The sequence below is a fragment of the Arachis ipaensis genome, chromosome B9, assembly GCF_059453495.1.
Source record: "Arachis ipaensis isolate K30076 ecotype BB chromosome B9, ASM5945349v1, whole genome shotgun sequence".
Classification (NCBI taxonomy): Eukaryota; Viridiplantae; Streptophyta; class Magnoliopsida; order Fabales; family Fabaceae; genus Arachis; species Arachis ipaensis.
Window position 1 is genome coordinate 123,533,577 of NC_142444.1, and position 13,196 is coordinate 123,546,772.

General features: G+C 40.0%; 1 non-coding gene across 1 annotated transcript; it reads right to left on the reverse strand.

The window, feature by feature from the left end:
* Positions 1 to 4,173: 4,173 nt before the first annotated feature.
* LOC148546182 (small nucleolar RNA R71) lies at positions 4,174 to 4,281 on the reverse strand. The gene has a single exon (XR_015900497.1). It is a non-coding gene; the product is annotated as a small nucleolar RNA R71 (small nucleolar RNA).
* Positions 4,282 to 13,196: the final 8,915 nt, after the last annotated feature.

The following is a 13,196-nucleotide window of genomic DNA, read 5'->3' on the forward strand; positions in this document are numbered from 1 at the left end:
TTGACTTCCTCGAGAGAATCTTGTACTTCAATCCCTTCATTGTGCAAACTTTTTGAAAATAAATAAGACTTTTCAAACCCTAAGGGGTCAAAATCATATATACAATCTAGTGCATGTTTTCCTGTGCACTCCTTCTTCTCAGCCATGTAGGCTGAGAGTCGAGTCCAGTGGCTCGATATATCCATTAAGTGGACTCTGTAGCCAAGTTCTCCTTGGCCTTAGAGACCAGCTTCATGCTATGGGCTCCTACATAGCAGCCTTTGATGAGGGTGGGGTCAAAGGTGCTCATATCAATATCCAGCAGCCAAACACTCGTATGATATTCTTTAAAGCTGACATTCATTTGTTCGACATATCAGGGGCTATCGTCAACTTCGACTTCCTCAATTCTTCCATCCTTGTCCCAGAGTACCATTTTTTGATGCAAAGTCGAGGGAATTGCCAATACTCCATGGATCCAGTCTCTCCCCAAAAACATGTTGAAAGTTGTCTTGGTAGGCACCACTATAAATACCGCGGGGCGTTTGACACTTCCTATTTTAACCCTGAGTGGGATCATTCCCAGAGCTGTTGTCGACTTACCATTAAAAACAATGACAATCAAGTTTGTTTAAATCAAATCGTCAATTGTTTTTTGGAACAAAGGTAGCATGCTCTCAGGTGACAAATTAATTGCCGCTCCTCTATTGACCAAGATGTGATTAATTACCAATCCTTTGATCGTAGCTTTAATATACAAAGGTCAAAGATGGCCCTTGGTTATTGTAACACCCTCACTATCAGAATGTCACGCTTTCGACTGAGCCACTCTAATAGTTTGGATATTACGACGACTCTAAATATATTTAAGATAGCATAGGAGCCTGGCTAAAACTTAAAACCATATAACCCTTCAAAAGAATTTTAGTTGAAAACATAAATACATACTCAAACCATATACAACACTTAATAAGAATATGAAGAATATTTAATATATATTTATACATATTCTTATTAAGTGCTGTATATGGTTTGAGTATGTATTTATGTTTTCAACTAAAATTCTTTTAAAGGGTTATACGGTTTTAAGTTTTAGCCATGCTCCTATCCTATATTAAATATATTTAGAGTCGTCGTAATATCCAAACTATATATATATATATATAAAATATTGACTTACAAGCATTACATAATACAAATCTTATCCCTCTTACAAAATGTGTAAAGATAAAGGCGAGGAAAAACATAATATCTAAAACAATACAATACATCATATAAACAGAAACAAGATAAACTCTTCGTGACTTCTTCGTCCATATCCTGGAAAGAAAACACCTATAGGGGAGTGAGAACATCGTCCTCGCTGGTTCTCACTATAAGGTTACAGAATTGTTATAATAAGATACGTAAAATAAAACTATTTTCAAGGTAGAGTGATCGTTTTTCGCCTTATGCACCGTTTCAAAAACCAAAGGTTTACATTAAAAAAAAGCTGAAATCCTTTTTAAAAGAAAAACCCGTTTATTCTTCAAAATCCAAAACCTTTTGTATCAAATAGTAAAAGTTTTTCTAGATAGTATAAATGACCAAGCTGTTCCAAGTATAGGTTCATTAAGTCTATACTGAACCAGTTTGATTTTTCATACTTTACTAAACCAGGAACTCAAACCAATCACGGCCTCCAGCCCATCATAGAATCAATCAATCACGGCCTCATGCCTAAACAACTTATTCAACATCCAATTCACCACAATCTAACCAATTTCAGTTACAAACACAAGTAAAGAGGTTCAAACACAAACAAAGCAGTTACATTAAGTATAGTAATTAGCAGTTAAACATAATTATTCACATAGGGAAACCAATTACAATATGCACACCCAAACAATGTCACATAGATGCATATGATGAATGTCTATCCTATTGGCTCGTGATATCACTTGTCGGTTCAAAATGCCAACCCGACACATCCCCGGCATGTTGCCTTTCTGCCACGACTAGGGATATAGTGCCCTACTCACTCTTTCTTTATCTTGCGCCCCGCGAGTTATAGTGCCTGATAAACCACTATTTTATGGTTTATATTGTGTTTAATTGTGTGGTTTTATCATGATCCTTGCCCACTTATTCATCAATTTAGCATGCATTTAGATTTCCTTCCTAAATTCAGTACATGTTTGAAAATTGCTTCCTAGAGACTTTAATTATTTACTTTTAATTCTCCTTTATTCCATTCGATGCCGTGATCTGTGTGTCAAGTGTTTCAGTCCCCATAGGGCATGAATGAGATGGAGATTGGAGAGGAAGCTAGCAAAAATGGAAGGAACACAAGAAATTGAGGAGATAACCAGCGAGAAGTGACGCGATCGCATGGCTCACGCGACCGCGCGAAGGAGCGCAAATTGCAGCGACGCGGCCTCATGGCTTGCGCGGCCACGCGGATTGGAAAGCACAGGCGACGCGGTAGCGTGGACGACGCGAACACGTGGAGAGGAAAAAACGCAAGTGACGCGGTAGCGTGGACGACGCGATCGCGTGACATGTGCGATCTGCATAATCTGCAGAATTCGATGGGGGCGATTTTGGACCTTATTTCGGCCCAGTTTTCGGCTCGGAACAGCAGACTAGAGTCAGAGAATATGCAAAAACAATGGACACATTCATTGAGTTTAGTTTTAGATCTAGTTTTTCACTCTCTTAGGTTTTTCTCTCTAGTTTTTAGGATTTTAATTTTCAATTGATCTTAGCATTGGAACATTGAGAAGAGTTATTTCCTCATCAAGACTTCATCATTCTAGTTTGTTCTCTTAACTTGGATTTAATCTTCCATGTTCTTTGTTATGTTTAATTTTGTCCTTTAGATACTTTTATGATTAATTAATGCAAGGATTATTTCTTTTTAATTCAATTTCTATTCCAATAATCATGTCTTCTTTTAATTCCCTTTCATATGCTATGGATTCTTTATTTACAATGCATGAGTAGTTTCCTTACTTGATGGGGAGTTGATTAAAAGGAACTCTTGAGTTGAAAGGATTGAAAGAAAATTTGTAATTGGGTTAATTGTTGGATTGCTATCCTGTCACCGACGCCAATCCCTTTGAACTAAGTGGGTTGCAACTTGTGAACAGATCTGGCATTCCCACTTGTTTGAGTTTCCCTTACCTAGTAAAGGATAACCAAATAGAACAACCATTAATTACAAATTAATCTTACAATCACACCATCAATGATAGAGATTCTAACCAATCAATTCCCAGTCAAGGCTTTTATTTATATTATTTAAAATTCTTCAATTTAATTCCCAATTTACCTAGCTCAACTTCTTGGAACATCTGATTAATAAAACAGCACACTTTTCTGCAACTCGTTGGGAGACGACCTGGGACTTAAAACTCCCAGTAATTTTAATTTAAACTCTCTGTGACATATTTCTAAATTGATAGGCAGATTTTCGGTGAGTTAAGAACTATACTTGCAACGTAACCATTTTAATAAATTTTTAATTCACCAGCTTCTGCTTCCCATCAATTTTTGGCGCTGTTGCCGGGGAGTTGCAATAGAGTGCTAATTTTATTAATTAGAATTTATTTATTTGCATTTTATTTAATTTTGCTACTATGAGCTGCATGTTTCTTCCGTCAAATGACACGTTCACTTCCTGATCCGCGCTTGCTAATATTCGATCCTGAAATTGAAAGGACAATTTCACGAATAAGGCGAGAACAGCGTAGGTTAGCCCGCTCTGAGGGCGGATCTGAAAGTGAATTTGAGGAAGAAACCAGCCCCCGTTCTACTGATTCGGTTGTTTTACGTGCAGAAAACATGGCAGCTAGAAGAGTTACTATTCAGGAGGAAGGAGCTCCTGATTTTACAATGCGACCGTTTCAAGCGCATCATCCAGCGGTAGCTATGGATTTTGAAATAAAGACCGCACTGCTAAATTTGATGCCCAAGTTTCATGGCCTACCTGCTCAAGAGCCTATCAAGCACTTGAGAGATTTCCAGGCAGTCTGTTCTACTATCAGGTGTGATGGCACTGATGAAACTTCAATTCTGCTGAAAGCTTTTCCGTTCTCTCTTGAGGGAAAAGCAAGAGAGTGGTACTACACTCAACCTCTAGCAAATATATCCAACTGGGATACACTCAAAAAGGAGTTTCTGGAGAAATTCTTTCCATCTGAAGTTACTAATAAACTAAGGAAGGATATCTCTACAATTATTCAGGATGACAATGAGACTCTCTTTGAATACTGGGAGCGCTTCAATAATCTTCTGGAAGCATGCCCCCACCACATGATTGACAAGATCGTGCTACTCAGCTATGTCACACAAGGAATGAGGCCCCAGGATAAGACCACATTGGAAAGTGGCAGCAATGGGTCTATGAAGAAGTACAAGACCACTGATGAAGCTTGGCAATTGATCAGTGATTTAGCTGAATCTACTCGGAACCACAGACAGAAGCAAGGTCGTTCAAGGGCCGTTGCAGAAGTATCTTCTAGCATAGAGACTGCTGCTCTAAATCGAAGCATCTGTGAGATGACCAACCTGCTGAATCAGATGCAATTGAATCAACAAGCTCAGCAAACTCAACCGCAGCAAAACCAGCAACTAGTCCCACAAAGAGTTTGCGAAATTTATGCTGATTACAGTCATTACACTGATGAATGTCCGCAGCTCCAACAAGAAGACAACATGGTGGCATCCACTCACAACTTCTATGACCGCCCCAACCAAGGGTACAATCAAAGTAGAAATAATAACCATGGATGGCAGGACAATTCAAACCAGAATTGGAGGGACAACAATAATAGAGAAGGCAGAGATAATCAGAAAAATCAGAGGTGGAATAATAACAACAACAGGCAGCAAAATCAACCTTACCGAGCACCTCACCTGAGGCAAAACCAAGGACCACCGAACAATCAGCAGCAAACCTCTCAATTTACTCATTCTTCTGTATCTTCTAATGAAGATTTATTACAAGCTTTTGAGAAAAGACAACTGGCCATGGAAAATACCATCGTGAACAATATCAACGCCAGTCTGAATGGTTTCACCTCTACTCTGCAAGCTTTTATGTCACAACTTGGTTCAGCACAAAATTCCAGTAACCAACCCTCAAGCACCACTGGAATCCCCTCTCAACCATTACCCAATCCGAAGGGAGGCATTAACGCCATCACCCTGAGGTCCGGAACCACACTGCAGGAGAGGAATCAGGAGGAACCAAGCTCACCAGAATACGCCTCAGCTGAAGAGGTGGTGGAAATCGAAGATGTTGAAGAGGAAGAGGATATACAGGACATGGCTGAAGAAGAGATAGCTCCACCACAGGAAGAAGCACAAAAAGGCGCAAGCACCACAGAAAACACAACTCCCATTCCATTTTCACAACTTGCAAGGAAGCCCAGGAAGCAGCTGGAACCTGATCCTAAAATAGTAGAAATATTCAAAAAGGTTGAGGTAACTGTTCCCCTTTTTGATGTTATTCAGCAGGTACCTAAATATGCAAAGTTTCTAAAAGACTTATGTATTCATAAAGACAAAATTAACGAATTAGAAACTATTCCTTTAGGTAGTTCTATATCTGCTTTAATGGGAGGATTACCTGAAAAATGTAGTGATCCAGGTCCTTGCATAGTTAGTTGTACTATTGGTGGTGTAGTAATTTATGATTGCATGTGTGATTTAGGAGCATGTGTCAGTATAATGCCTTTGTCTATATATGATGTTTTAAGGCTCCCTCCCTTAAAAAGGTCAGCAGCTCGTTTTGTGTTAGCAGATAAAAGCATTATTACAGTGGCTGGAGTTGCTGAAGATGTTTTGGTGAACATTAAAGGGCTCACATTTTCCACTGATTTTTATATCTTGGAGATGCCCCATAATGATTCAGATAATCCATCATCAATCCTACTTGGAAGACCATTCCTGAAGACATCAAAATTCAAATTGGATGCTTTTTCAGGAACATACTCCTTTGAAATAGATGGCCGCATAGTGATCTTCAATCTGAATGGAGTCATTGACAACCCCCCAGAAGATCGTTCTATCTTCCAGTGTGATGTCATAGACGAAAGTGTGGCTGAAGTTCAAAAAGAAGAGTTTGAAGAGAGGCACACTGGACAAGGTCCAAGTGTGGGGACCCTCTTAACTGACAATGAGGACACTTTGCCATTTTTGCAAGTCCCAGATAATCCAGAGCCCACCCATGTTCGAAAGTTAGAATTGAAACCTCTCCCTCCACATCTCAAATATGCTTATCTTGAGGATGAGCAGAAGCTTCCGGTTATTATTGCTAGGGAACTGACTTCTCAACAAGAAGAGCAGTTACTTGATGTACTGAGGAAGCATAAGAAGGCAATTAGGTGGAGTTTGGCAGACATAGTGGAAATTAACCCTCAAGTATGCGAGCACAGAATATTTTTAGAAGAGGGAGAAAGACCTGTCCGTCAACCACAAAGAAGATTGAATCCCGCCATCTTGGAAGTTGTCAAAAAGGAAGTGACCAGACTATTGGAAGCCGGTATCATATATCCCATTTCAGACAGTGAATGGGTAAGCCCAGTACAAGTGGTGCCCAAGAAGTCCGGAGTCACTACAGTAAAGAATGAGCATGGAGAGCTCATAGCAACTAGAGTTCAGAATGCTTGGAGAGTCTGCATTGATTACAGGCGTCTCAACCAAGCTACCCGTAAGGATCACTACCCACTTCCATTCATTGATCAAATGCTGGATCGCCTGTCAGGTAAATCATATTATTGCTTTTTAGATGGTTACACAGGTTATTTCCAGATTCATATAGCTCTTGAGGATCAGGAAAAGACTACTTTTACATGTCCTTTTGGGACTTATGCTTATAAGAGAATGCCCTTTGGCTTGTGCAATGCACCAGCTACTTTCCAAAGGTGCATGATGAGCCTTTTCTCTGATCTTATTGAGGACTGTATGGAAGTTTTTATGGACGATTTTAGCGTTTATGGTGATTCTTTTAACCTTTGCTTAGATGGATTATCTAGAGTATTAGATAGATGTGTTGATACAAACCTTGTATTGAATTTCGAAAAATGCCACTTTATGGTAAAGCAAGGGATTGTATTAGGACATGTGGTATCTAATAATGGCATTTCTGTAGACCCAGCAAAGGTGAATGTTATTTCTAGTTTACCTTACCCCTCTTCTGTGAGGGAAGTCCGTTCGTTCCTTGGCCATGCAGGTTTCTACAGGAGATTTATTAAGGACTTTAGTAAGGTGGCACTTCCCTTATCCAGATTACTGCAGAAGGACATTGAGTTTGAGTTCAGTGAAGATTGCAAACAAGCATTTGATAAGCTGAAGACTGCTCTAACTCAAGCCCCAATTGTAAGAGGACCCGACTGGAGCCAGCCGTTTGAAATCATGTGCGATGCTTCCAACCATGCAGTAGGAGCAGCGCTTGCTCAGCGTGAAGGTAAGGACCCTTTTGTTATTGCCTATACGTCTAAGACTTTAGACACTGCCCAGTCCAATTATACTACTACTGAGAAAGAGCTACTTGCTATTGTTTTCGCTCTGGATAAATTCTGAGCTGATTTACTTGGTACTAGAGTAGTAGTATATTCGGACCATGCAGCTCTAAAGTATTTATTAGCTAAAAAGGAATCCAAACCAAGACTTATACGTTGGATACTGCTGTTACAAGAATTTGATTTAGAAATAAAGGACAGGAGTGGTAATCAAAATTTAGTAGCGGACCACTTGAGTCGCCTTGAACATATTAAGGATAATTCTACTCCTATAGATGATAATTTTCCTTTTGACAACCTGCAAGCAGTATCTGAGGTAGTCCCTTGGTACGCACCTGTTGCTAATTATTTAGTTAGCCGCACATTTCCTCCACATTTCGCTAAACATCAAAGAGACAAGCTGAAAAGCGAGTCTAAATATTATATATGGGATGACCCATATTTATGGAGATGTGGCGTTGACCAGATAATTAGACGATGTGTACCTCAATCAGAATTCCAGTCCATTTTAGAGGCCTGTCACTCATCTGAGAGTGGAGGACACTTTGGCCCTCAAAGAACAGCTAGAAAGATCTTAGACTGCGGATTCTGGTGGCCTATTTTTTTTAGAGATGCTGCTGAGTTTTGTAAATCTTGTCACCCATGCCAGAAATTTGGTAACATATCCAGGAGGGATGAGATGCCTCAACAATATATGCTTTTCTGTGAAATTTTTGATGTATGGGGCATTGACTTCATGGGTCCATTTCCAAATTCTGGTGGATATTTTTATATATTGTTAGCTGTGGATTATGTTTCCAAATGGGTAGAAGCAATTCCTACCCGCACTGATGATGCTAACACTGTTGTTTCCTTTGTGAGAAACCATATTATATGCCACTTTGGATCACCACGAGCGATTGTGAGTGATCAAGGCACCCATTTTTGTAACAGGAGACTAACAGGATTGATGAAGAAGCATGGGATAATCCATAAAGTTGCAACAGCTTACCATCCCCAAACTAATGGGCAAGCCGAGGTGTCAAACAGAGAAATTAAGCGTATCTTGCAAAAGATAGTAAAGCCTCATAGAAAAGACTGGAGCACCAGACTACAAGATGCACTATGGGCATATAGAACAGCATACAAGACACTCATTGGGATGAGTCCCTTCCGCTTGGTTTATGGAAAAGCTTGCCATCTCCCAATTGAAATAGAACACAGAGCCTTCTGGGCAGTTAAGGAGTGCAACATGGGAATTGAGAATGCTGGAGCTGAAAGAAAGTTGCAACTGCAGGAACTGGAGAACCTTCGCCTGGAAGCTTATGAGAACTCCAGAATATACAAGGAAAAGATGAAAGCTGTGCATGATCAAAACATCAAGAAGAGAGAGTTCCAACCTGGAGATTTTGTTCTCCTTTACAAATCTCGACTGAGGCTCATGCCCGGTAAGTTGAGATCAAAATGGGAAGGTCCATACAGAATAGAGAAGGCTGAACCGTACGGAGTCTATCACCTAAGCCATCCTTCAAGCTCTGAACTTATTAAGGTTAATGGACAACACCTGAAGCTATACCATGGTGAGAAGGTGCAGAAAAATAGGGAGCTTGAGATCTTCCGCCTGGAAGATCCCCACATCGCAGCAGATTGAGCTATAGGAGCGTCTAACTTACAGACGTAAAAGCAAAGTGCTTGGTGGGAGACAACCCACCGCGGTATGATCGTTCTTTTCTTCACTTTTAGTTTTTCTTCTTTAATAACTATTCTCTTTATTAGTACTTCCGTGCTCTTTCATATGCATGTTTTTATATTTCTTATTAAAAAAAAAAATTTTGCCGCGCGATACGATCGCACCAGCAACGCGTCCGCGTGGCAGGAGGAGTAAAGAAAAATCAAAATGAACAGAAAGCTACGTAGGAGGAGCACTGGAATTGTGCCAATGGCACAAATTACCCCCACGTGACCGCATCGCTGACGCGACCGCGTGCCCCACGCGGCCGCGTGCCTTGCATTTTCGACGTAAAAGGGTGCACAATGCTATATTGTGCGAGAGTGGTGCTGGATTGGTGCTGGAAGCACAATCCTTGTCACGCGACCGCGTCGCCGACGCGGTCGCGTCGATTATTCTCTGACGCACACTCACGCGATCGCGTCACCCAATTTTGACAATTAAAATGAATCGAACAGAGAGTTGTGCTGGAGCGAGGCTGCACTCGCGCCAGTAGCGCAACACGGGTCACGCGACCGCGTGACTGACACGATCGCGTCATCTTACCTGATGCGCACCCACGCGAACGCGTGCCTTCCGCGGCCGCGTCGCATGCTCCGCACTGCTAAACCTCAATTGCCAAATTATCTTATCTTTCTTTATTCTTTTCAAACTTTTATTTTTCTTTATTCTTCTTTTCCCTTTTTACATGGTGTTAGACATTTTTTGAGTCATTATCCCTCATTATATGCTTGTGACTTGTTATAATTTAATTGACGATTATTACTTTTAAGGGATTGCTTGCATGTTCAATTTCATACTTTTTATATCTTGTTTAACATGCATGCCATGTGTTTGTGAAAATGCCCATATAGCATTATGCACTTCTCTATGTTCCTATACTATTCAATGCTTGCTTTTCACAACTTTCCCTTATTGTTTTATTAATTGAATTCAATTGTCAATACAAACGTGATGGTTTGTTACAAAGTAAGGCTTGGTTTACGCTACTCATGCCTTTGCCTGCATGCCAATAAACCTCTTGCATTCCATTGTCCTACATGCACTTGCTATATTGCTAGTGATGAGCTTTTCACATGTAATCCGGACCATGCGTTAATGCCATTTATCTTTATTATGCATTGACTATCACTTACAATACCCTCTTCCTTGCTCTATCTCTTTGAATTTAAATTCCTTTCTCTTCCCTTCTTTCAGGATAGCCACCAAGAAAGGAAAAGAGAAAGCTACTTCCAAACCACCAGCAAGAAGAGGAACTAAAAGAGCACTAGTGGCAGAACCTTCTTCAACCGCAGTCAAGCCCTCAACAAAAAGAGTTAAGAGGATAATAAAGGTTGACGACAAGGAAAAAGCCTTTCCAGCAAAGGACACTGCGCGATTTCCCAATCGCTACTGTGAACAGATGTTCCCTATCCTAGCCGAAAGGAACTATAACAATGAATACCTTCTTATCCTCCCGTCCAATATTGCTGCCTTTGTTGAGCCGCAAATTGAGCGAAGACAATGGGGTTTCCTACGGAGACAGCCAAGGCAGGTCAATCTCTCTTGGGTAGTTGAGTTCTACTCCAACTTCTACATGCCGACCCTGCAGTCTGTTTATGTCCGGCAGAAGCAAGTCCCCATCACAGAAGAGGCCATTCAACAAGTTCTGAGTCTTCCCCCTATTCCAGCAGGAATGGACGCTTTTCAAGAAGCCACCCTTCAGCGCTAGAGATACCAATTTGACTGGGACTCCGTTCTCGGAGTCATTGCATTACCTGGCAGCCGTTGGATCTACGGATACCACCGTACCCGCCCTAAGAAAATCTTGGCTTCCGCACTTACCTTGGAGGCTCGCGTATGGGCACAGATCATGTCCCATTACGTCTTTCTAAGCACTCATGAGTCCTCTTTCACTGCAGACATGGCTGTTCTACTATGGTGCATCCTTACAGACCAACCTCTGAATCTCTCAAGACATATCCGGAATGCTGTGGAACACGTACAAATTGCGAGCAACTTACCTTTCCCCGCCTTGGTCTCAGATCTTGTCTCAGCAGCCGGAGTCTCCTACAGAGTTGGGGACACCAAAGCCATGCTTCCACGGGATGATCAATATGTCCCTAACGGGAAATACCTCAGACTTTCAGCAGCCACTACAAACCAGCCTACTGAGCCAGTTGAAGATAATCCTTCTTTAACACCACAAGCATCTACAACTGAGAAATTACTCCAGCAGATAATCGAACGGTTGGATCGGCAAGAACAGAAAGCAAAGCTGAGAGAGCGCCGTAACGAGCGCCGATTCAAACACCTCAAGGAGCTACTCAAGGGACGCTTCAGAGACTCAGACACCCCGGACTCCACTTTCTTTACTAGCACTGGGAGCCATGACTGCCCCGACGATGGAGATACTACTAACAGCCCACCTCTGTTCTTGACAGATGGCACCGAGGACGGTGCAAAGCCTTAAGTGTGGGGAGGTCGGTCAGTACCTGACTTCCGGAGGTAAATTCTCTTCTCTGGCACCAATAATTAGGATATTTTAGTTAGATTTTCTTTCTTTTATAAAATAGAATAAACTGCATAGGTTAGAATAGTTGCATGCATGTTCTACTTGATTGAAAAGACAATAAGTTTCTTTTAAAAATCTATCTTTGGAACAAAATTTCACTAATTTTTCAAAATTTTTATGATAAATCTGCTTAAGTTGTATTTGGAACATGATGTTTGAGCTAAAGAACACACAACCTGTGAAAGATTTGAGCCTTTATGTATGGTTACATTATTTAACCATAATCATTTTATTCTTGTGTGTTTACTTCTCTATGATTGTAATCTATATTTTGTTTTATCTTATATGTCCAATATTTATTATATTTACATGCTTGCACATGATTGAGGCCATTATTTGTTTAAACTCACTTATCCAAATCAAGCCTACCCTTCTCAATTACCTTTGTTAATCACTTTGAGCCTTTAAAACCCCATTTGTTCTATATTTTACCACATTACTAACCTTAAGCTGAAAAATAATTGCATATCCCAAATTGAATCTTTGGTTAGCTTAAGATGGAATTGTGTATGCTAGTTAAGTATGAGAAATTGTGGGAACAAAAGTTATTGAGGGAATGTGTCATGAAAATTTAAAGGGAATTTGGATACCTACTCATGTGAAGATATGAGAATGAAAAATCTATGTGCATTAATAAGCTTTATTTATTTAAAAAAAAATCAATAAATAAGGGGACAAAAATTACCCCAATGTTAAATTTAGAATTCAAATATCAATGCACATATGATAGAATCAAAATACAAAGTTGAAACATGAGTATGGGTTGAAAAAGGGAATTATGGGTAGCTAAGCATGAATTTAAAAGTATATAGAATATATGTATATTAGGTGAGAGCTTAGGTTAATTAAAGATTCAATTTATAAAGCTCACTTAGCCATATGTATATCCTTACCTGCACCTTGGCCCCATTACAACCCTGAAAAGACCTCATGATGTTTGCATTGGTATATTAACTGTTGTTGATTGGTTAAGAGAAAAACAAAAGTTAGAAAACATGACTAGAAAAGAATTGAGTGATCACCCTATACACTAGAGATTAGAGCGTACATACATTATCAGTGAGGGTTCAATGCTTAAAATTTCATGTTTCCTGCTTTCATAAGCTATCTTGTTGCACTTTTATCGGTTTTATTGTATAATGATAGAATTAGTGGAATTTGAATTGTAACTGTTTTGAAGGGCTTATTTACTTTTGATCAAGTGGACAATAATCATATAGATGCATTTATTTATATACGTAGGATTGCATTGCATTTCATGAGTTTCTGCATGTTCATACTTATTTCCTTGTCTCCTTCAATCTAGCATGAGGACATGCTAATGTTTAAGTGTGGGGAGGTTGATAAACCACTATTTTATGGTTTATATTGTGTTTAATTGTGTGGTTTTGTCATGATCCTTGCCCACTTATTTATCAATTTAGCATGCATTTAGATTTCCTTCCTA